The 24115-nt window shown below is 38.0% G+C and overlaps 1 protein-coding gene across 8 annotated transcripts in view; it reads right to left on the reverse strand.

Moving 5' to 3' along the window:
• The window catches only part of OTUD7A (OTU deubiquitinase 7A), a 135881-nt gene that overhangs the window by 83995 nt on the left and 27771 nt on the right, over window positions 1-24115 (reverse strand). For 5 of the 8 annotated variants that reach the window (XM_054214807.1, XM_054214811.1, XM_054214804.1 and 2 more), the window contains exons 2-3: window positions 6054-6128; window positions 5337-5441 (exon numbers count right to left, since the gene is read on the reverse strand). The exons of 1 other annotated variant lie outside the window; for it this stretch is intronic. The gene's annotated coding sequence lies outside the window, so the exon portion shown is untranslated. Of the gene's footprint in view, window positions 1-5336; window positions 5442-6006; window positions 6129-24115 lie in introns of all 8 variants that reach the window. 2 more of the 8 variants (XM_054214808.1, XM_054214809.1) reach the window with 2 other exon arrangements.

Below are 24115 nucleotides of genomic sequence, written 5' to 3' on the forward strand. Positions count from 1 at the left end.
TCCAGAGGAAACATTCGATATGCAACACTTGGGTATACAGCTTCTTCTCCGTGATCAAACTGCATACTTAAAAAATTTTGAGCCAGAATCCCCGAGGTTTCGCTGATATAATTCTTAATCCCCAACAGTTTAAATAAAAAAATAGTTCCCACAGAGGAGGGTGGAGTTCCGAAAAGATTTGTGCATCAGCTATAGAGAGAACTGATGAGCTCAGCAATAGTCCAGGAGCCTTAAGACAGTTTGGTACATCAAGTCCCACTTCTGAAAGGAAGAGAGACAAAGAATCTATATTCAAGAAGAGACCTTTAGTAGTCAAAGACAAAAAAAACCCCACCAGGATCTGAACACAATTCAGACTTGAAAGTAGGAAAGAAAGATTTGTGAATTCTAACTTTGCTTCTTTGTTTGACTTCATCCACACACAATTCAGTCTGTTTACATATATTTGGCATGAAGGTTTGCTTGTAAGGAAACATTTTTGTCATCTCCCTTTTTCTAGACTGTGTGGACAGAAAGAACACTCTTTGGTATGGAACCAAGGTCTATATTTTGTATTTGGTATGACCCAGGTCTACATTTACGTACTTACTCCATCCCCTGAAAGTACTGAAATAAATTATTTTCTCTTCAAACTGTATCAGATAATATTTGGATAATTACAGGTCAACAAGTAAAGAAAACAGAAGAACGGACAAAAATAATTTCAGGCCCCAGATCAATACAGTATGTTCAACAAACTTCACAGCTATCAGATGTAGAAATCCAGCTGTTTCTGAATGACTGTGTATTGACTCCATAGAACAGCTTAGCAGAACAGGACCGCCTATGCCAAAAAACAGGAGAGCATGACACTAACAGCAGAATGTACTTCAGACTGTTCAGTTGTTATACTTAGGACAGAAAAAGGAAAGCAGTATTGGTCAAGGATACCTTTTTCATCTCTTTGAGAGAAATTTCACAGTTGACATCACTTCAAACATTTGCATTGGCTATTGTTGTTGTATAAACAGGTTAGCTCACAAGTGCTCCTTTTTTTTGGTAACGTGCATTTTCTTGCTAGCAGCTAGCTCTCTCTCATTTCAGAACTCCATATTATAAGACAATATTCTTTTGTGCCATGGCTCTTCTGCCATCTTCTGCCAGAGACCTTCCAACCTTTTTTTAAACACAAATATGTTTATCATTGCTTTGCAATGAATTTGAACAAATCAATGTTTCTCTCATTTCAAATGAGCTACAAAAAGACTTATAAGGAGACAAAAAGAAAACACATGTCTTTCCAGCACTCTGTTCTACAAAAGAGAAGCACACCTGCACTGGTATAATTTGTTATTTGATTACTTAAATATTTTTTTCCTTTACCCCAGACCTATTGCTGAACTAACTTCATAACTGAGATACTATAAATACTTCAAAATAATGAAATACTGAGGAATCCCCATCCTTTGTTCAAAAATACTTAATTCAATTAAAATGTTGATTTAAATTCCTCCCTGAAGCTTGATGACAGCTAAGATGACCAAACGCAAATCAAGAAATACATAACTTCACTCATGGTTTACTAAGTTCTGTAGGAGTTTCCCTTGAAATTGCAATAGCATAACTTAATAAATACATTAGCAAAGAACAGTGCAGGCTTTACTTTATAATGCCTGGAATTGAGAGACTGATTTATTTATTTTTAACCCAAATAAAATCCATGTATACTATTATTTTTTCATGTTTTTTTCCAAGCTTCACACGACCTGCAAGTTAATGACATTTTTCCACCCAGCTTATTTTCAAAATCTGTTTTAAGGTTTGTCACTACAAGGTTATGCCTTGGACTTCAAAAGCACAATCTCCAATTTAAACAGAAAAGTCTAGTAGAAAAATACACTATATTTCAGAGGCAGGTAAAACGGGCACCTCCAAGACGACAGTACAATTTGCCACCCAATAGTCTGCCCTAAACCCTATGATCAGTGATGACTATTCACTGTTTTTGCTACACAAATTTCTTACATTTAGAACAGATTGGGAAATATCAAAAGTATTAAAAATAATTCTTTTCAAGCAAGAGAAGGTTGAATTAGAGTTAGCTAGCTTAGAGGTTTCTTCTGTTTGAATTTCCCTTTTTTTTTTCCTGATTCCTTTCTACTCAAAATACCACGAATACCATTATGTTCCCCAAGTTTTGCTAGAAGAGCTTTTGTGCTCTGCCTCCCTCATTCATCCATTCCTCATGGTCAACTTATCTCATGATTCGCGCTCACATAATCATGAATAATAAAAAAATAAACATAGAAATAATCCAATAGAAAGATTTATTTTCTCATATCACTGCAAGTGGCTAGGTTCATATCTCTTTATTATCCAGTAATGAAAAGGTCCTTCTGTAAAGCAAACCAGAAAACAGATGCTATGAATTTAACCATGAGAAACACTGCTGAATTCCCTGACATCTATATGGCTGAAGTTTCAATACTGGCTGATGTAGAAAAAATAGCTATGAGAAACTCTCAATAAGGCATCATGTTAATGAAGACACCTAAAAAAACACTGAAGTACATCTACTTTAAAGCGAAGAGTCCTAATTAGGAAGTCCTGTCTCATCTTCCAAACCCTATTCCTGACACTGGAGTGAGCTAAAAACCTCCTCTCCTCACACTTGCACTTTCTTTTAATAATCTATATCTAACATCACAAAGTATTTATGCAAAAATCTGCATAGCACTTATTAAAGCCATTCTGAAGGGCATTAACACCCAGCCACACCTTGACCACCATCAGACCATCACAAATCCATGTAACTCTTGAAGGATGCTCTGCAGACCGGCCCTATGACCAGCTGGTCATTAGAGACACTGGGGGAACAAGCATTATTCCTCTGAGTGTCTTCAGAACACGTGCCTCCTACCATGCTGTAGATTTTAACAAAAATTGAACTGCATACCTTTTCATAGATTTGGCACTCCCTCTCTTCTGCTCAACGTGTTTCCTTGTTTCCAGAACAGCATCACATTCCAATAATATTCCCCGCAGCTTCCTAGATCCTCATCACAACTAACCAGTTTATGAATAAAAACATTTAGATATTTTTAAAAATTGTTCCTCCTTCTTCCACTCCAGGCCCGATTCTAGCTGGCTCTAAACCACCTCATGTATTTCATAACTTTCAGCTGATTTAGGTGCTTACACTAGAGCAGGAAGCATGCCTGAGTCCGCTTAATATTAAATAAGGCTTTCCTCATTGCTCCAGCTAAAGGAATACATGGGTAAAAATATAGTCAAATCTTTGTTTATACGAACACCTTTTGAGAAGCTCGCAAATGCTGGATAGGTTTGGGTTTGCAACGGATCCAATAACATTAGTAGGTCATAAGGACCAAATCATCTCACAAGGTGCTATAGACTGCTATAGAAAAAGCTGACATGTTTCATGGAATTTGGTCTTGGTAAAGTCATCAAATTTCACACTGATACAGGTTAAGAAGCATTTCCCTTACAATTCCAAGAATCACTCCTAGAATTTACAACAATAATAAAAGAAGATATCGTATTTGCTTTTGTTTAAATTAGTTCTGAATTAACTCAAAACTGTCGTATTTGTAGATGCACAAGTGCTCAGGCCTATCTCTGTGCACAATATGTGGGAAGCCTCTGCTCAGCAGCTTGACCTGGTGCATCCTTACAAGGCACTGAGAAGACACGTGTCAGAACTGGGATAACATACAAGCGGGAGTCTAGGAAAACCTGAAGAAGTGAAGGCAACAAAGAAGGGAAGCCATGAGGGAGACGGGATTATTGTCATGAGGAGTGAGGACAAAGGCGATACACCTACAGCAAACTATGGGTTTCATTAGTCCCCATTGCAGTTGAAAGAGTTGTTCACAGTGAATTTCAAACCCAAGGTTAAGCTTCAAAATTAGAAACAAATTAAATCCATTAAATGAAGACACCAAGGCAGATACATTTTCCATGCTGCAGTGCTGTGGACTGACAGAAGTTCTGTTAGGACTCCTTTACCACCACAGGGAACAATGACAGGAAACACACATTTGCAGTAATGGAAAATTGATCTCTACCAGGTATTTTGTTATCCTGACATCCTTAAGTACTGAACTTTCATTTTATGATCAAAAAATTATTAGGATTCATAGCAGTGAAATAAACAAGACCCAGACTCCAACATGGGTGTGTGTGTATGTGTGTGTGTGTGTGTGTAAATCTCACAATAGCATTACTGCTGCTCTTTATGAAAACGTTATAAAACACTGCATGGATGTCAAATATAATAACAACAAATCACAAAAAAACCCTACGGCTTCCAAAGTCACAAATATGCACAGAAGTCTTCTATCTCTGTATAAGGATATTATAAAACATTGCTCATTCTAGCACAAAAAGTAGACAGATTTAAAATTTGAACCTTGCATGGCCTCAAGGCCTTGGTTCCCCAACAGCATGCACAGCCAAAGGTGCTAGAATAATATCCTGTCTGTAACTCCCTGCAGGTCAAATTCAGTAAATGCAAGAATGCAGAATTTTCATTCAGTTCTCTTGTGTGTAAGCGTTATAATAGTGTCTTTAATTATATCCTCAATCTGGTATTTTCATTAAAGATCCCTACTTTTAAACATTTTGCAGAATCAACAGGGCTTACTTAATCAGCAATTTTTTCAGATGTTCAGTTGAACACGACCATGCAAGCATGGCCCCAGGAATTTCCTTACTGTAACCTTTTGAACCTCTTGAAGGGAGGTTCAGGATTTTTTCTTTCCTTCTGTGCTCATCTGTTCAGTACATACGTGTCTTACAAAACATTAATGAGCTTAGTTAAGAATGTGCCTGTAAGGTGTGCAATTACTATACTATTTTAAAAACAAAGCCAAGAAAGGCAGTTTAGTTTAAGAAGTATTATTAATTTTGAATCCCTGCACTTTATTACAATTCTAGAGGGTATTCAGCAATTCAAAATTAAAAATCTATTTTCTATGTACTTATTTTTCAGCATAACGTTCAAGACAGACTCTGTGGTGTCAAATCAAGAATACAAGCCACAGTTTCTCATACTTTTCTCATGTACACGATAGAAAGTAATTATTTTCAGCTCCATTTAGTTTGCTGCTTTAATTTATTGAAGGTCCCCTCAAGCAGTTCTGCGGACCTCATGTGGCATGGGAGGAAAAAACAGTAGGGAAGAACTTCTCAATCCAGCACTGCTGCCAAGCAAGTGTTAGGCATAATATACTTCCAGAGAAGGAAAAACACTTGCGTGAAAAGTTTGGTTTAAGCAATGTATTTAGCGTCACTGGGATATTCTGTATCAGAAGTAGGGACAAAATCCAACTCACCATGGTGGGTTCTACTTGCAACAATCTCCCTTCTCTCCTGCACGCCCTATCTCATTTTGGTGAAGCAATGAGGCAGGCATCCACACCAGTAAACCCACTTTGTCCCTAGAAAAAGGACAAAGTCATCAGCAAGTAAATGGCAATTTACAGCAGCTGATAATCAGCTGAACCCCACTTACTGAGCAAACGTGTTGTTCAGTTCACCGGCCTTACCAAGTTTATTACTATGGTGATCTTACGTATAAGTCTCACAATGGGTTGCACCATGTTATTATAGAATGAACTGATAATAAATACAAAAGCAAAGAACTGAGACCAAAACAGAGCTTCTGCAGTGACAGATCAACTGCTGCAACAGTTTAACATGGCAATGATATGGATGGTTTTAGGAACTTATTTAGCATCCAAGCTTTAGGAAGCACAGATAAAGATTCATTTAATGAGTAACACTGCATCATCCATCAGCTCTGTGTTGCCACAGGCAATAGGCATGCTGTTAGCTTGTTAATAATTTTAGTTGGTTTCTTTGGTTGGCTACACTTAATTGTTGTCAACCAGAAAACAAATTAAATTCTTGTTTTCTTTGCAAGGCCCTTATGCTCAGCATTTCAAAACAACCAAGTGACAGATGCTAATTTGGGGGGTGGAGGGGATGTTTATAGCTACTTACAGGAATGAGGTAGGTAAGGACCCTGGTTGTGTTTGTAATGTGTTTACCTATTTAGGAAGGCAGGAGGCAACTGTCCAGCTGATTTTACTTCTGATTTTTTGAAGCTCTGTAGTATCATGTGCCTGTGAGAATGGAGAGACCAGAACATGTTTTACTCCAAAAGCCACTCTGTAAAGTACATTTATCATTCCCAGTACACACCCTGGCCCTGTAATCTGAATCTGCAGCACTATTATGGAGAAAGAATTTCTTCCTTTCTTCCACCTTTGACCATTCCCAAGATTGCTACAAGCACTTGAGTATCTCACTGTTGATATCACAATAGCTTTTCCATCAAGAACTTCAGACAGAGCCCAATTCAATACAGATTAAACAAAAGAAACATTCATTATCAAGTAGAGAAACAGAAAGGAAACTTTCTGGAGGGAAATGCTGTCTCACCGCTGGCACACATTAACCTAGACATAAGGATTCTAAGGGTTCAATAAACCCAATTGGTATGCCTTAAGACTGAGTTTGCTTAGGTGAGACGTCTTCTTAGGAATGCAGCCCCCCTTATTGTTTGGTTCAGAGAAACAAAGGCAATACACCTCAAATCCAGTTTGGAGGGTTGGTTTTCCACCAGTTTCACTGTACATTCCATGTCAATGGCAGAACTCAGTAAATTAATCAGCTGATCCAGTATATTTAGTCCCTTTCTACTCATGAACAGTCTCTCCTGCTTACTTTGCCTCCTGCTAACACCATCCCTGGACACTTGCATGCATCCATTGGATAATAAAACAGAGGTTAGGAGGATGAGAGGAAGTATATTGGTTTCATCTTAATTGGGTGAAATTCATGCAACAGCACAGGCAACAGACAAGGAGACACAAAACTTGTCTTTCAATGCAGAGGCCGTATCAAAACCATGGTTATCTATGATTGTGAGCTACGGATTAAAATGGAATTGTAATTGCCAATACAAGCAATTAATTTGACCTCAGTATTAAATTCTATACTCAGTAATTTGATGAGACTATCAAAATGATTCATACGTAATGAAAGAAAAACAAATGACAGCAGATTAAAACAGAAACAATCAGAAGAAAGTTTTTATGGAAAGAACATCAAACATTTCCAGTAAGTTCCTATAAAGATAATTAATGCTTTCAAAATTCAAACTGTGTCTTGTTTATGGCATAACCGAAATGTGACACTCTCACTAATGATTCACGAAGGTTTTGGTGTAGTAACACCTTGATATGATTACTGATAACTACTGCATGTTCTCACATTTGATTATGTCATACTTAGTATCAATATATTGATTATATTACTGCTTGAGCTCAGATTTATAATTCTATCTCTGAAAATAAAATACAGGCACTTCCAGTCACGCAGATGATAGTTACATGTGTTTTTTCATTAGCCCAAAGAAACATACGTACTGAAGATTTTCAATTTCAAACTGCAAACAAGGACCTTTGTGAACAATTTTATTCTCATCAGTCCCACCAGGAAAGGCTGTAACGGGACAGCACAGGTGTATTGCAGTGCCCGTGTTCGAGCTTTATAGCAGACCTCAGGTTTTGCCATGATTAGGCTTCTAAAGGAGATTTTGCAAAAGTTACTGTATTTGAACACTTACAGAAACAGTACCACCATGATCTTGGAAAGTTTTCTGTATGTTCCCTTTAGCTCTCGCTAGCGTGTGTCACTGAGGCAGCAGTCTTTCTGCCCAAAGCTCTAATTTAAGACATGATAAACCTCTCGGTTGTGTTTATTACTGCTGACTTTTAGCACCTGTAGTAACAGCATGAGGTCATGGAAAACAGTCATTGTTTGACTGGTCAAATTAATATGACTCTTCTGTGCTGTCAGCAGTGCAGCCAGCTACTCTTACCAAGTCTCTATAAACAGGACTGAGAAATACAAGATCACAAAATTTATTTTAATCTCCCCAATACTGTGAAGACCTAGACTGTATTGTACATATTCTTTTTTTTTTTTTTAATAAATGCCATCAAAGAAGTAGCTCTATTTTTCCTGGCCATTGAAAGCTCAAAATTCTCAATTAAACGAGTTCTAAGGGTTTTTTTGTAAGTTAAAAATAGTGTGGATCTAAATTGAACTCCAGAAGTAGATCTTGACTACATAACTATCTATATACTTGCATTAAAACATCTTAAGAAATAAGAACCAGAGGAACTCCAATACTAGGAAAATACCTTTGAAAAAAGGATTACATTTTATACTTAAAATGCTTAGCCCAATAAACTCATACTACTTCTGTTTAACTTTATATGAAGAAAATAGTTCTGGTTTTAAAACAAAGTTGTCTGGTTTCACTTCTTAGCTCAATAAAAGCTCATCCTGCAGCCTTGCTTTCATTGAAGGACTAAGTTTCGGGGAATAAAAATGATGTCTCATTTCCACATATACATATACACATATACAAAAACCCTGAGGCATGTTAATAAAATCTTAAGTATTTTTCCCTATGTAAACCAGTCATCGGATTTCCAAATAACTTTTTTTCTCCTTTTACAGTCAGAAAATTGAAACAAAAACCACATAAAGTGATCAAATAAAGATTGTCTGTAAACTAAAATACGAATCTTGTAAAGAATATTTAGTATGGTGTGTCCTGGCTTTTTAGCAGCACATGAATTCCCTTTTTTCTTACAGTCTCTCAAGAATTGTACTGTACCCTAAATCACAAACGTGATCTGAGATCTCTTGGAATACATGGGAAGAAATCCTAACTTAGTAAAGCCAGAGAAAGTTTTCCATGAACTTCACCCATAAACATCCTTTAAATACTGTGACCTCTAAGCAAACAAACAAAAATCTCAGGGGAAGATCAATCGATATGTCTCATCTTTAACCAATGCTAACAGTAACTGCGGATTCTAACTAACTGTGTATTCTCATTTTTTGTGGTTTGATACCTTTCATATTAGAATATGTTTCAGTTTAAAATACATATATAAAATAGATTTTTATATACGTGTATATATGTGCACATATATACATATATAAAATCTGCCTTCCTTGTTCATTATAATTTCCCATGAGCCCCTCATACTTTGTACAAGAAGACAGATCTTGAACTAGTGCCTAATCGCTAGTTATTTTCACTGATCAAAGTCACTAATCAAAGTTTCTAATCATAACTTTTTTCTGTCATACTCCATTACGGGCATATACAAAGTTATACCTTTTACTAATCTAAAAGTATGTCCTTATTCATTCCTAGGTGATAGATGATGAATGACTTTTACTTGAAATGTATCTTCTTAATTTCTGATGATTTCTCATTCTTATCTGCAATAAATTTCTGAGAAAAAGCTATTTCTAAATTTTATACACATGCATAAAACAGTAACTGAAAAAAGGTACATTATGAACTTTCTCTGAAAGCTATCAGCAAAGCAACTTACACGCATACAGACACTTCAGTGGTGACCTACATTAGGAAAACCTGTTGCTAGAGAGCTGTACAAACTTTAGTAAATAAATGGAGTGCATCACAATTGCAAACTAAGCTACCTTCTTCTAAAAGAATATAAAATGCAAACAATTGAAGTTACTTTCTTGCCCTCTACTCCAACCACCCAGTTTGCTAACTTTGCAGGAAAAATGCAGCCATAGACACCAAGTCTTCTTTACAACACTTCATCAACTTCATAGGGACAGCTTCAAATTTACAAATAATAAACGCAAATTTCACTTCTTTTAAAATAATTATACTTTATTAACTATAAAACACACCTCTAGATACAAAACCTGACAAGCTCCAAAGCCCACTAATGAAGATTAGCACTATACCGTATCTGAAAGTATCTGACCAGGTGCGATAGGACTTTTACGGTCAATACTGGATGAGAAAATATGATGCAAAACTAGAGCACACAGTACGCACTGATGCCTAAAGACTCATAGCATAAAGCATGGTCTCCTACTAGTTTTAGCTTCATAAGACCTATTTTCCTTTAAGTCCTACTTCACCAAATAAAGCCATTCTCCAGTTGCTACTCTCCCGATAATGCAAAAAAAAAAAAAAAAAAAAGATTGACTTGGCAGTTAGTGAGACCTCCCTGTAAAAACAGGGAACCTGCTCCTACTCTGTCTTATCACAGGAGTGTTGTTTCTGCACAATCAGCCGCTTAGAACCAAGCACTGAGAGAAGACAGGCAGACAATGACCTGCCTCATCGGTGTGGCATGGCTAAGCTGTGCTAATTGCAGCGGGCTGCGTTCAGAGCTGCTCGGTTCGCCACTGCATGTCTCATGGGCAGCTTCAAGGGTCAGCGGTCAGTGGGGAAACGACAGAGAGCATCAGAGACACCGAAACAAGTAAAGGTCTGTGCTTTGCCAAGTGGTTGCTTCTGCATCATGAAATGCCAGCAGAGCAAATCTGACCTCTGCACAGGGGAAGACGATTAAGGAAAAAGAAAAGTGACTACAGAAAATTCTCCGTCTGATTTAATGAGATGGAGGAGGGAGAATGTATTTTGAATCACACACGATAACTCTTCTATCACTCAAAATATGTATCTATGGCCCAGATGTCAATGAAGGTTTTCTAAAAAATAATTACTCAAAATCTCTTGTTAGAGGAAGACAAAAAAGAATTAAACCATCTTTCTTGTTTTTCAGAAATGCTGTAAGTGGAAAACATGATGATTATATGATGAGCTGTCGCTCAGCTACAGCCCACTCAGTTCTATTACTGCTCACTACAGCTGCTTTAACAGTCAGCTCAGTTACCGTGTATATTCATCACATGCAGAAATTCCCAAGTGTCCCTTATCACACAGGGCAATCCTTGCCCTCAGAGTCCAGACTGATTTGATCTCTTTTTGTTTTTTTTGAATTTAGGACTGAATTGTGAAAGAGAGCAGGAACCCTGCTTCCATATCATTTGAATTCTTGCACCACACACACTTTCCTCTGCCCTTCCTTTTGCTCTCTAGAAGACTGAGGTTATATGGTACAGTGCATCATTTGCATATCAAAAGCAACAGCACTTTACACAAAAATGAAAAGCAGCCACTTTTCTGGTTTCAGTGACTAAGAGCTTAAGACATGAAAAGAATTTCCTTCCTCTGAAACTGTAGCTCGCAATTCAGGTGTAACTCAGTTCATCAAGACTGGTTCAGATAAATATCATGAAAAAGAAGCAGCTCCCCGATTGCCACTGTTACCTGATACCTATTTGCCAAAGACAGAGTTGATTTTCTTTCCAGGCCCTTTCCTTCTGGAGCAGTTAGAGACTTCCCTGTCTTACCTGAAAGAACATAATTAAGACAGGCATGCAAACAAATTCAGAGTTCATAAAGAAACAATTCTTATTTGTCTCAAGTTATACACAACTTGTCTGAACAGCACTACCCCACTCACTGGGGTATTTCAATGTCTTTTTTCAGTGGGCCACCATGGACTCAGATGTGTCAGATTTTGTTATTAAGATAAGCAGGATGACTCTCTGCTCTACCTTACACAATCTAACAAAAGAACACGTATTCAGAACACTATTCCAGGTTACTCTAAGTTCATGCTAAGGTAGCAACCTTGCCCTAAGCTTCTACATGGAGATGCCTTTTCTGAAGCAGAATGTCCAATGCTGGTGTTAAGAACATACACGCAATCTACTAGTGCAGAATAGCACACCATGAACTCTAAGCTAACTTGTGATCTTCATCAAGGTCCAAAAGATACCACCTAGATACCATATTATTGCACCCCGGTTTTCTCAATGGGAGGCAGAAGTGATTCCAGAACAAGCTATAATACCTGCTATATTCACAGGCTATATTACCTGCTATATACAAGCTATATCACGAGCTATATTCACCATGCCCCTAATGTATCACACCTAACCTTTATGCATCCTATCAACCTCCATTAACCTAAAACCAGCATCTACCCCCCAGAAAGCAGACAGGCAAATAAATACACAAATACATTAATAGTTATGTTTCTGGGAAAGATCCTTCCTACACCTTAATATGGGTCTGTAGTCTAGCGCTTGACATACCAACAGACAGGTGAGACTAAGGATACAAGCTGTCATATCCTTGTGAGGCACAATAACTGGCCCTCTACATGTTGCTCCCTCAACCTTTTTACATACATCATAGGTAGATAAGTGCATAAAGGCTTTAAAAGGGGTACGGGGTACCACGTAACCGTATGTCCCCTCCTCCCCGTAACATGACTGTGATTTGTGACATCAATTTTAATGACTTCCCTGCCTAGAAACGTACCTGGCCGCCCCCACACCCTAGACAGAGGGATGAGGTGGGAACAGCAGAAGGAATGACTCAGAAATACCAGCTGTTTACCACGGTGTCTCACTACTCCCAACACCAGCAGCAGTGGGTGGTGGTTGAGCTGTTCTTGACCCTACCAAATCCCTCTTCAACTACTTCCCACCATTAGAAACACTGATGTGTTTCCAAGTCCAACCACGAATGCGTTACTGATTTCATGCGAAAGATCTGTCTGCTTCAGATGGTTTAAAAGAAAAATAGCTAGCAGACAATTCTTATGCTCAAGAGAACCATACTATGCTATGAATACACTGGATTACATGTTCATGTGACTTGTACCAGCTAATCAAGCTAGCTTATCATTCATAAGTCACCGAAAACCCGTCTTAAATCCTCAGAGATATCTGATCTATTCGCTATATATCTTCAGTTAGAGTCAGATCACTTAAAGAAACTGCCCCGGATCAAAAACAAGAACCAGTATTTAAAATCAGCCAGTCTCAGCAAACTCCCTTCCATTTTTCATCCACTTCTTACTTAATAAAGCACACAGTGCAATAGCAGGCTCATTTAACATAACAAAAAAATGTTTATGAGTACATTGCTATTTGTATAGGAATCCTAATGTTAATTCATTTTCCTTTTAAAATAAATTTTATCAAATTCTCAAACACATTTGTATGCCAATACTCTGTGCCTCACAGGAAGCCAACAGTCATGCCACTCCTATGTTTGTACAGAGAAGTAACAGGATAATGGATCTACAGAAGACTGAGATCTCAAATGCAGAGTAATACTATTGCCACCATTCTCTGTAACCCATATAGGATTACAACTCATCTGGAACACTATATCCCTCTATTGCACTTCAAGTGATAAAAGGGAGAATCTCCTAAAAGCATTATGTGGACTTAGCTGCTGAAGTCATACATCTGGTGGTGAATAAGGAGCTCTCTCTTTAATGATTGCCAAAGCAGGCATTGAATTTCTTATTAATTATTTGGAGAAAACTACACCCATCTTCCTAGAAGGACTTGCTTTTGTGGGTTCTAGATCTGTGCTGATTCTTCCAAGACACTGAAAAGCCTACATCTTACAAACATGGGGAAAAAAAATATAATCAGATAATCAAGAACCTGGCTTTCCCATAGTCTGACTAGACTTGTTTGGTTGGAAACAAGCATCAGAAAAGTAGCCATGTATCAGGACATGAAGTCGTACTCACTGGCAGTCTACACCAAACACAAATGAAGGAACAGGATCTTTCTATAAAGCTTCATAAACTGGTAAGAGATAGAAGACACACAGAACATAACTAGGTATTGACACCTGGCAAAGACTGATGCGATCTAGGGCAGGTTAACTAACACTGACAGCATCACAGGAATAGACAAATTCAAACAAGGCTGACTGGATATGTGTGCATAAAAATGAGCATTTTTCACAGCTCTATTTCTCATGGAACATGGAGAAGAAACTTAAAATTCCCAACTCAAACAGCATATACAAACCTCGTCAAAAAGATCACAACTCAGCTGTCAAAACTATCTTTTATGTCCTGCACCATCTTCAGTCCAATCCTGCCTTTCTGTCTGCCTGCCTGATGCATTCAGAGGTTGTTGCTGGAGTCACTTCCCCTCGCCCGTCCTATTTAACTGATGTAATTCAACAGAATAAAATAAACTACTGCCGCAACAGCAGGAAGGCACATCGTGAACTGTGGAATACCAAATATACCAATTCACTTTATTCAGTGGATACAAATTTTACCCAGAATACCTCACTGTAACTGACTGACACTAAAACAGAACAAATAATTCAGCAGTCACACCTGCACCCGGAACGCTCTGTCTCGCTCGGGACTGAGGTCATCCAGAGAGGGGAGGCTGCAGCGCAGCTGCTCTGCCTGACACAAACACAGCTTCCACGGGAATTTGAATGCTTGCTTCTTCCCCCCCTCCCCCCCCCCCTTTTTTTTTTTTAATATAAATTTCCTATATACTTTAAAAACCTGTAAATTTCTATCCCCCACCGCCTTTTGTGGGCAGCTCAGGTTTTTGTTGGTGGTTTTTTTTTTTTTTCCTAATTTGAGAATGAACTACAACACAATTATTTCCTGTTGTAAATGACAGAACTGTCTGATGATTTTAGTATGGTATTAACAGAAGGTTCTTAACTGTTTCTATAGCGTAAGAAGCAAAATTTTAAACCATTTAACTCTACTTTTTCAAAAGCAGGTGAGACAGAGTTTTAAAGGAGAAATGCCCAACAATTCAGATAAGTGTTGCAATCTGATGTTTTATGGTTATAGCTTTTTGCTGGCAAAATGACCCAGCATGCACTCACTTCTTCACAATGCTAAGTTCCTCTCCATGACTGACCCTCCTCCTCCACATTTGTCATTATACTAAACAAATAGCTTACAATAATGGAGAATAGTTACTGCCATTTCTCATGTGCTAAATGTATACTCTCTTCACAACATCCTTAATGGTTCATGTTTATTACGAACATTACTCAGTGTACACCACCTCAGTACTCTCCAAACCCACATTCTCCTCAACATTTCCCAAACTATGCTGGTAAAGTATGAAATTCAGCTTTAATGTACAGGATAACCAAACCTACATTGATAGCTACTATTTGACAGAAACAGTCTAAAAATTTTGCAACACAAATGTTTAGTAAATCCCAAGATAACTTTTTATATATATACAAATATATATATATTTTCATGTATGACTAACCTACACCAAAACAGATTCAAGCTCTCATTTTGCAAGTAGCTCTGCAGGAATGCACCTTTTTTTACCTATGTTCCTGAAACACATTGCAAAGATAAATAGCAGGTGTTTCAGTATCGGCCAGTCTAGGTGCCCTAACTGAGCCAAAGCCCCTGACTGAAGCAAGCTGGGTATCCTGCTTCAATGAGCATTCTTAATGCAACCTATTCAAATTCTCATATATGCTGGCAGAATAAGCAGGAAGTTCAACAACAAGAAAAAAGGAAATGTATTTGCACATTTCAATGCATTAAAATAATGCAGGACTTCCATTCTTCTCTATTTGAGTTCCTGTCTATATGTAAAAGAGGATGAAGAAGTAAAATTTTCCATTTCAGCTATGGGTTGTGCTAGAAGCAGCATCAAAAGATGGAAATGTGTCTCTGCCAGTCCAGCTGAATGTCATCTAGTTAACTGTTACTAAAGGTACTTACTGAAATCAGCAGCAAAATCACCATTGCCTTCAATAATAAAGAATCCTTTCTGAGGCTAAAAAAAAAAATACAACATGGTTGTTTTGCACTTTTACTAAGTGTGTTTGCATTACATCAGCTTTTGCATCAAAGCTGTTAGTGCAGAGAGGAAAGCAAAGACAATTTTATGAACTGATGTAATCAAGCCCAGCATCTCTGTGGGGTTTTTATGTTCCTATGGTCACAATGACATCAGATTACTCTGCCTATTTAGCAGGGGAGGACAACAACAATTCTCCACCTCTGCTCACACTCTTCTCGATTCTTTTCCTCCTGCTTGCACATCCTGACAGATTAGGAGTCAGCTCACAATTCCGTGGGACACGAAACAACATTCACCTCAAATCTCTGCCTCTATCTCCCCTCCTCCTTTCTCTCAGTGTTTCCAGCTACTGCAGGCAAAGTCAAAACTTTAGAAAGTGGAAAGGTGGAAGAAGAAATCTCGGGGATTTAACAAATCACATCTTAACACTATAAAGCAGGTCATGGATTTACATAATGGAACACACACTGTTCAAATAATGATTGTATTTTAAGTGTAGCAGATATTTATCCACGCACAGAGCTGACCTGGAAAGACTATGAAGCTGTTTGTCTGCCTGACAGAACAGGGAGATGCTGAACTGGTTCTCCAGCCCCACAGACACCCAACCGGCACTTACATTAATAGGCTTGGTGCCCTTCGCTTTCTGGTTTGCATGGGCCCCTGTGTGTGTTTCAAAAGGCTCCTACAAATTTAGATAAGAAACTTCACTTTTCTGTATCAGTTTCTACACCTGTAAAATGGGAATAATTATACTAATCTTAAAAAGAACTTAATACATCAACTGAAGAGAAGCTGATTCACTTTCTGTTCACATAATCCAGCCCTGGAATTCCTCATCTAATTAATCCTCTCATCTCAGACACAATCTCTAGGCCAGACACATCTATATTCTGCTCTGAAATAAGCTATAGCTATTATAGAATCCAAAACACACAAAAGGTACTGCAACACCTCTAAAAAGTATATTTTGCAGTTCTCATTTGTACTGCAGAGCATTTGTGAGCAACTTTCATATTCTGCCACTAGGGGAAAAACATTTTCTCCACTGAGTGAGTTCTTACACAGCCTTATCATCTAGAAAGAAACTTCAACCGAATATATTAAAGAAAATATATTTCCACATGGAAAATACTGTAAAACCTAATGACAAATGTAATCTGTTACTGAAACCTATCAGTATACACACAGTATATTTTTTAAGTTCTCCCACTAAGAGATTTCTTGAATGTTCCCTGCTGTATAGCACACAAACATATCTCTGCACAGTAGCTGGTATCACAACTCATCCTAAAAAAAAAAAAAAAAATCCACCATCAAACCAAGCAACCTATTAACCAAACAACCCCCCTATCCCCACCTCTTCCTCCATGTCTCAAACTATTTGGAGAAATTAATAAAGAGAAAATAGCAGTATGTTAGATATTCCATTTTCTAGATTTTTTTTTTTGTCTTCTTCACTGAATTAGATCTTTTGCAACGTTTAAGGAAGGGAAAATTATGAAGCACCTGAACTACAATAAAAGTAACCTTGCCACAGACTGAAAAAAATGTCATGCTAGATAATTATGTACATAAGATTATCACATATTTCTTCTATTTTCCATCTCATATATTCTTCAGCTGAAGTCAGATAAATATTTTCCATAGATACAATTTTTTATAATATAGACAATAAGAAAAATATGATTCTCTAGAGCCGAATTGCCTGCTTCAATCCCTAAAACTGATTATTTCGATTTGCCAGTTGTCCTTCACATTAATATAAAAAGGGCACAATCCCCCTATATCTGCCATTACTGTTGAGCAGCTTACCAAATAACATGCAAAGAACCAAACAAACATTTTAATAACTAGAAGTCAAATGCATTAGAAAAGAGGTATTATAAATATAAAAAATACAAGTACGCATTTTTATGGACAGAGAACGTTATGTACGTGTTGAAATGTATATAGGCATATGTTTATATAATATATGTAATATATAGATACATTATATCTATACTGCACCTGTTATCTATATGTCTGTATATTATTGATATATAGATATAAATATACATACTTTTATGTATAGGTAATATAGATATCTTAACTAACATAACTTTTTTTTTAATTTGGGATAAGCTGTCAATTCAAAATACAGAACTTGATATACATTAGTCATTAACCCTACTGTAAGCCATGCAGTTAGAGCCTAAAGGATTTATTTAAGATTCTTCTTACTAGCAGCTGACAGACATCTGACAACGCAGAAATGCAACATCTCATTTAACTTATCCATAGGCTTATTCCACTGAGCCCCAGACATTTTAGCACAAGATAGAGAAAAGAAGTTCCACAGTTTTAGCGTGGGGGATGGGAAGCCTGTTTATAACAAATGGCCCTTGCTTTATTAATTTTTACCAAAAAATTATGAGGCATTAATTTAAAACAAACAAAAAATTATCTTCTTAAGTCGTAAACCATTCTTGATTCATTATCTTCCTTGCCTTTTTATTTTTTTTTTTTAATGTGTATGTTAAGGTACCATGTGTTGCAGAAACCAGTAAGAAATTTTCTAGAGGACATTTCACATTAGCCATCAAGCCTTCTTCCCACTGACCAACTTACCAATTCTTCTCTTCTTTCTCTGGCAGAAAGAAGTCAAATTACAAAGGAAGACATGTATCTCTAGTTTTATGTCACATGCATTAAGCAGTATATAATAAAATGCAGCTTGAAAAAATTACAATAATCCATAAAATATATTGTAAGGTAATTCTGTTTCATTTCATTTCGAAAGCCTTCCAGCACCACTGATGTCATGCCTTTACTTAACCTGCAACAGAGGTGGAGATAGCAAAAGGCAAGAGTTTCTAACAAAGTCACACTTTCCCCAGCTCTTCACAGAGTTCAGAGGAATCCATCACATGTCCCGTTGGCAGCGTGGAGAAAGATCCCACTCTGCCAGGTCTCTTGAACTTGATCCGACTCAGGTTTGCTCCTTGCCAGCTGCACCCAAAATGTGTGTTATTACCATCAGGTGAACCAGACATTGACAGAACGACTTCTGAAGTGCCCAAGGCTGTAGCAATGAAGTCTTCTGAAAAACCAAATGCAACATTTCAAAACACAGTCACCTGCTGTATTGATAGACAAAGCAGTGAGCTACAAACTGCTGTACAAAGGCCAAATTAGAGAACAAAAGACCTCTGAAAACTGGTAGAAGTGCAGATGAAAGTGATTCAAAAACATTGAGAAGATATAATAAACATGCAATTTAAGTAAGCTCCACTTTTCAACATAACAACTTGGCCAATAGCAGAAATCTATCAGAAACTAAATTGAGTATGATGGCATGTATTAGTTTTAAATATAAGTATTTAAGCTTTTATTGCATTTCAGTTTGCTAAAGATTTCATTTTGTTTATCCTTTCTGTCTGAAATGCATGGTGTAAGCAAGACAGTTGGAGAATGACGAGTTATGGGCTGCTTAGAAATAATAGAAAGCATGATATAAACCCACTATTGCCTGATAAGATAGATATTATCATCATCTAGAGCAAAATAAAATATCTTTACTCTGGCTAAAAGTGACTGAATTCTATACAAGGACAAAATATTCCCCAAGTTTACCTAGCAAAGCTTCATCAACTCTACTTTTTTATTGAAAGAAAGCTAATCTTGCACATTAGTTAGAAGACTAACCTTTTACATCGTCTGTTGACTAATGAAGTATCACATGTACAGCAACTTATCATTCATACACTTCAGCAAAATGTTATCATCCTTCCAGAAAAGACAAAGGTGTTCCATAATGATACTGGCAGAGCACCTTTACACGTGAATAAAATGAAAACGCATCCAGAGCGCACACAGCCAAATGTTCAGAGACTGTCATCCTGCAGAAGTAAAAAGCTGTTCAAGAATAGACCAGAGTCTCTGCCTAAAATCCCCAGCTGAGCAACTGTGGTACTGAAGAGGACACTGGGCAGCACAGGAAAACACAGATCCAATTTTAGCAGTCACAAAACATAATGGGGCTTGCAACTGGAAGTGAATTAAGCTATAGGCTGGAGGGAGAACAGTCTAATTGACCACAGAGAGAGTTTCAAGTATTACAGAGTTACAGTACGATCATACCGAATAGCACAAAAGAGCCCGCAATGCTGTTTTAAAAATACTTCCTGTATAACAAAATAGCAATGCCTGTCAAAGTGAGCCCTGATCTTCAGCTAGGTACATCTGTGACATAAGTTAATTGTAATATTTCCCGCTGACACACAAACTGAAACAGAAAAATACAGCATAAGAAGAGGATGAGATACCTAATACGGAAGAATTGCTTGTCTTTCACTCCCTTTTTTCACATGTCCATCTATCAAAGGAATGAAACAGGTAACATGCCAGGGCAACAACATAGCAGAAAAGGGCTACTGCATCCCAACCTCCTGCTTTGTAACTCTGCTTCACATGTGGGGCATCCCATGGATTGAATTACAGTCCAAACTTTGGACAGAAAAGCTTTTAATATACTACGCAAACAATAAACCACTTAACACTCAAGCAGACTTCAGGACACATCGTAGATCATCACTGGGATACAAAAGTCATAAGTAGCTTCAGCAGAGCCCTAGGAGAGACGTACTTCATGTAGGACAGTCAGATTTTCCACATGGCTGGTGCTGCTCAGCACAAAGTATTTCAGAATAAAACCCAAGAACAGGAATCCCAAATTGGGCACACAATTTGCACTGTGCTTCTCAAGAATCTGTGGAAGTTTTTCCAGAGAAAACAGGTTTCTAGATTAATATGTATTTTTTCCATCTCTGAAATGCAATCTCTGCAATTACTCACTTAACAGGGTGAAGTGTTTGGAGGGGTGGGGGGAGGGGCAAAGGGAGAAGGCTCATACTCAAATGATTTCACAGAATCAGCAGCACAAAATGGTCAAGGTTGGCAGGGAGCTCTGGAGGTCGCCCTGTCCAAGCCCCTGCTCAAGCAGGGCCACCTAGAGTCAGTTGCCCAGGCCCACATCCAGCTTTTGAGTATCTCCAAGGACAGAGAGTCCACGACCTCTCTGGGCAACCTGTGCCAGTGCTTGGCCACCCTCACAGTGAGAAAGTGTTTCCTCATGTTCAGAGCGCATCTCCTGCGTTTCAGTTTATGCCCATTGCCTCATCAGTTCCTAGTCACTATTGTTTTCACAGAACACTGTCACACCTAAAGCTTTAAAAATCCCAACTAGACAAATGTACAAAAAACCCTGTGTTTACAAAACAGTTAAAAAAAGGAGAATAATCATTATAAAAGCTCAAGGGAGCAAATAAGAACAACGACGTTTAGCATGAGCCAAATGAGAATTCAAAGCCTGAAAAGCCACCACTCAAACAACCTCACAGACTAGAAGAATGGAGTGTCTTGCTGAAAACAGACATTGGTCCAGGGTGGCATGTAGGGATGGCCACCAATAATGACACGGCTCTGCAAGCAGATCCAGCCACACTGCTGCCTTGCACATCCACACAGCTACCTGATCATCTCTTTAACGTTTGGTGTACTGCTCCAGCCAGAACCAAGCATTGGACTCACTTAGTCCATATGCTGCCTACTGCAACACTGTCCCTTCCCACACCCATTATTTCTAGTTACATTGTCTAGAAGCTGCTGCATTGGAAATTGAGGATGGGAAGAAACCTTTAATTATGTCTTACATTGCCATTTTGGATTTTCCCCAGCATAAAATCAAACCCGGTATTTAGGTCAGATGGGACACAAAGTTCTCTGTCTCACGCAAACTGGATTTACCAGCCATGTGCAAATTACTCTATCACACGCACACGGTACATCTGATCTGAACGTGTGCTGTCAAAACATCTAGGGTTTCTTTGCCTCTATAGCTCCAGAAGAACTATGACTCCAACTGAATGTCCCATGGCCTGACTGGAGCCACTGCAGGAATTCCCAGGCAATCATCCAAAGGCCTCAAAAGCACCCAGACAAGAACCAATCTCACCAGCCGTCCGACACACAATATCCCAGACGACAAATCACTGGAATGGGACAGAACGCCCTTTTTAGGTAGAAGCTGAGCTTTATGAGAATTCATCATTCTGACATTGGCTTCAGGAGGGAAGAATGGTCTCTGTAGGAACTTCAAAGTCTTCAGAACACAGATGGAAAAATTTGATACATTATAATGCCGCTTTTATTGGCGTTTAATTTACCTGGAACTTTAAAGCCTTTGTCTGTGTCTACCTATGAGCAGAAAATAAAAATAGCTCTTCTTGCATAGCTTCATCCTCAAAAATAGATGATGCCATGCAGCCAATATTCTCTGGATCCTTTGGAAATTCTCACTCTAGACAAATATTTTTATTGCTGAAGAAGATATTAACCAATATATTCTAACAAAGAAAGAGTGAGCTCCCTGTTCAGATTATCTCCATCTCCCTTATAAGAACATTTCGTAACCACAGGAAGGCACTTCTTGCTGGAGAAGGAGGAAAAAAAAAAAAAACCAACCAATCTCTACCATCTTTTCCAAGGAATTTCTTGCATAGATTAGCTTTAGGTGTTTGTGTATATCTGTGTACCACAGACTTTATAATTACTGGCAGTGGCACAGTAAAAAGAAAATCCTGCTTCTGCAATAGTGTGTTACATCTAAGACATCAAAAAGAAAACAAAAATCCAATTCTAAGACCTGTTTATAGGGGCAAAACAAACATTACGGATCATACTAGCCAAGCAAAGACACCAAATTATCGACTCATGCTGTTGTCACTCAAACAAAGGTCTGATCTTGGAAACAAACATTGAAGAGATGTCTGGGGAGAAAGTTAAAGAAATTGTAATCAGTTCTTCCCTAGAATATATGAATGTCTCCAGATGACCAGAAAGAAACTTTAAAAACCTAACCTGAAACAAGATTTTTGCTGAATTTGTGTGATTCTTACAGATTTCCACCAGGGCAGCTGTCTAAGCAAGGCTTTTACGAGCCACCCTAGCATGTGCACCTCCATCATTTTACATACAATCAGTATATTTATGTGCATTTATGTACTGTTTGCTTTCCTAACAAGTAAAGGTTTTAAAATTATTTCCAAACACAAAATGGCAAAGAATTGTCTGGCAGCACAATGAAGACATCTTCCCCTGAATTAATATAAATTACATAGATATTTGTGCTCGGAGACGGACACGATTTACTCCCTTGGTAATCCTATCCCCCATGGACTCTTCCAAACGGGCAGACAACTGGAGCCAAGCAGAACAGCTTGCAGACCCAGGGTCCACCCGAGCGGTGCTTCTCCTGAGTGTGCAGGCACTGGTCAGACCCGGCGGAGGCTGCGAGCTCTGGTACCCAGAAACAGGCAGGGCTGCCTGACTGGGACAGGTCACCCGGAGCGACTTGCTGGCAACCGCTGATCCATCACTAGGTGGTTAAGCTAAAGCCACTATTAAAGAAATGCATATGCTGCAACAAGGACAACAAGTCTTGAACAACTAAGTAGAAAAGCATAGAAACAAAACATGAGAATGGAATTTCCCTCAACCCTGCATTTCCTTCCTTCTGTTGGCTTCGCACACCCCATGAAAACATAACAAAAAAGGATGGAGTTTTTATCTAAATGGATAGTGAAGTTCCTCAGTCAGATAATGTGAAGTTGAGCCAGCTGCTTGCGAGCATGTAAGATTTCCTATGGAAGAGTCCTGCTGGAGTAAGGTTTTCAGCGATGATCTCAGCTGAACCCTTGAACTATTTTTCAAAACCAGATAATTAGCATAATACAGGTACTTTATATATAGCTATATGTAACCTAATACCTTCTCTATATTTTTATATTAATTTCTCAAGTTTTCTTTCTACATGCTCCAGAATCTCTAGATTCCTTAAACTCAGTTTAAAACAATGCTTAGTTATTGCAACAGATTTAAAGAACTAATACATTATCAAATGAAAAAAGGGGGGTCAAAAGATCTTTAGCAAGTCTAGGAGCACCTGATGCTGTTCTGTGCATCAGAAAACCACCATCATCTACTGTATGCTGTTCCTAGTTTACTGGAAATTTTCCCCTATTATTATATCTATGCAGTGTGCCAGCGGACAGATGGCAGCAAGGTGCAAAACACGTAATGGACATGGATGAGCTGCATGATAAGGAACTTGGATATTTTTCCATTGTATCCAGATTTATATCAAGAAATTAGGAATAGCCGCTCACATTATCCTAGAACCATGAGCTCCTAGGAAAAGCAAGTATGTTTACAATCATGTATATATAAAGCAAACATGTATTAGTATATTCCCATATGCTTTTATAATATATTTTTTTAAGGCACGATATGGAAAGAGATTTTTCTTCTTTTGTCTACTTCAATTACAGCCATAATTGGCTATATTGATAAAGGAAGGTGAAACATGTAAGCAGTGAAACGTATTTATACCATGCTACACAAAAATGAAGAAAAAAAAAAAAAAGAAAGGGAGTCAACAATTACCAGAGATGCACACAACAAAAGCCTGTAATATGTCCTGTGACAGGCTTACACTGATCACAGGTTTTTA

The sequence above is a fragment of the Rissa tridactyla genome, chromosome 9 (genome assembly GCF_028500815.1).
Source record: "Rissa tridactyla isolate bRisTri1 chromosome 9, bRisTri1.patW.cur.20221130, whole genome shotgun sequence".
Lineage (NCBI taxonomy): Eukaryota > Metazoa > Chordata > Aves > Charadriiformes > Laridae > Rissa > Rissa tridactyla.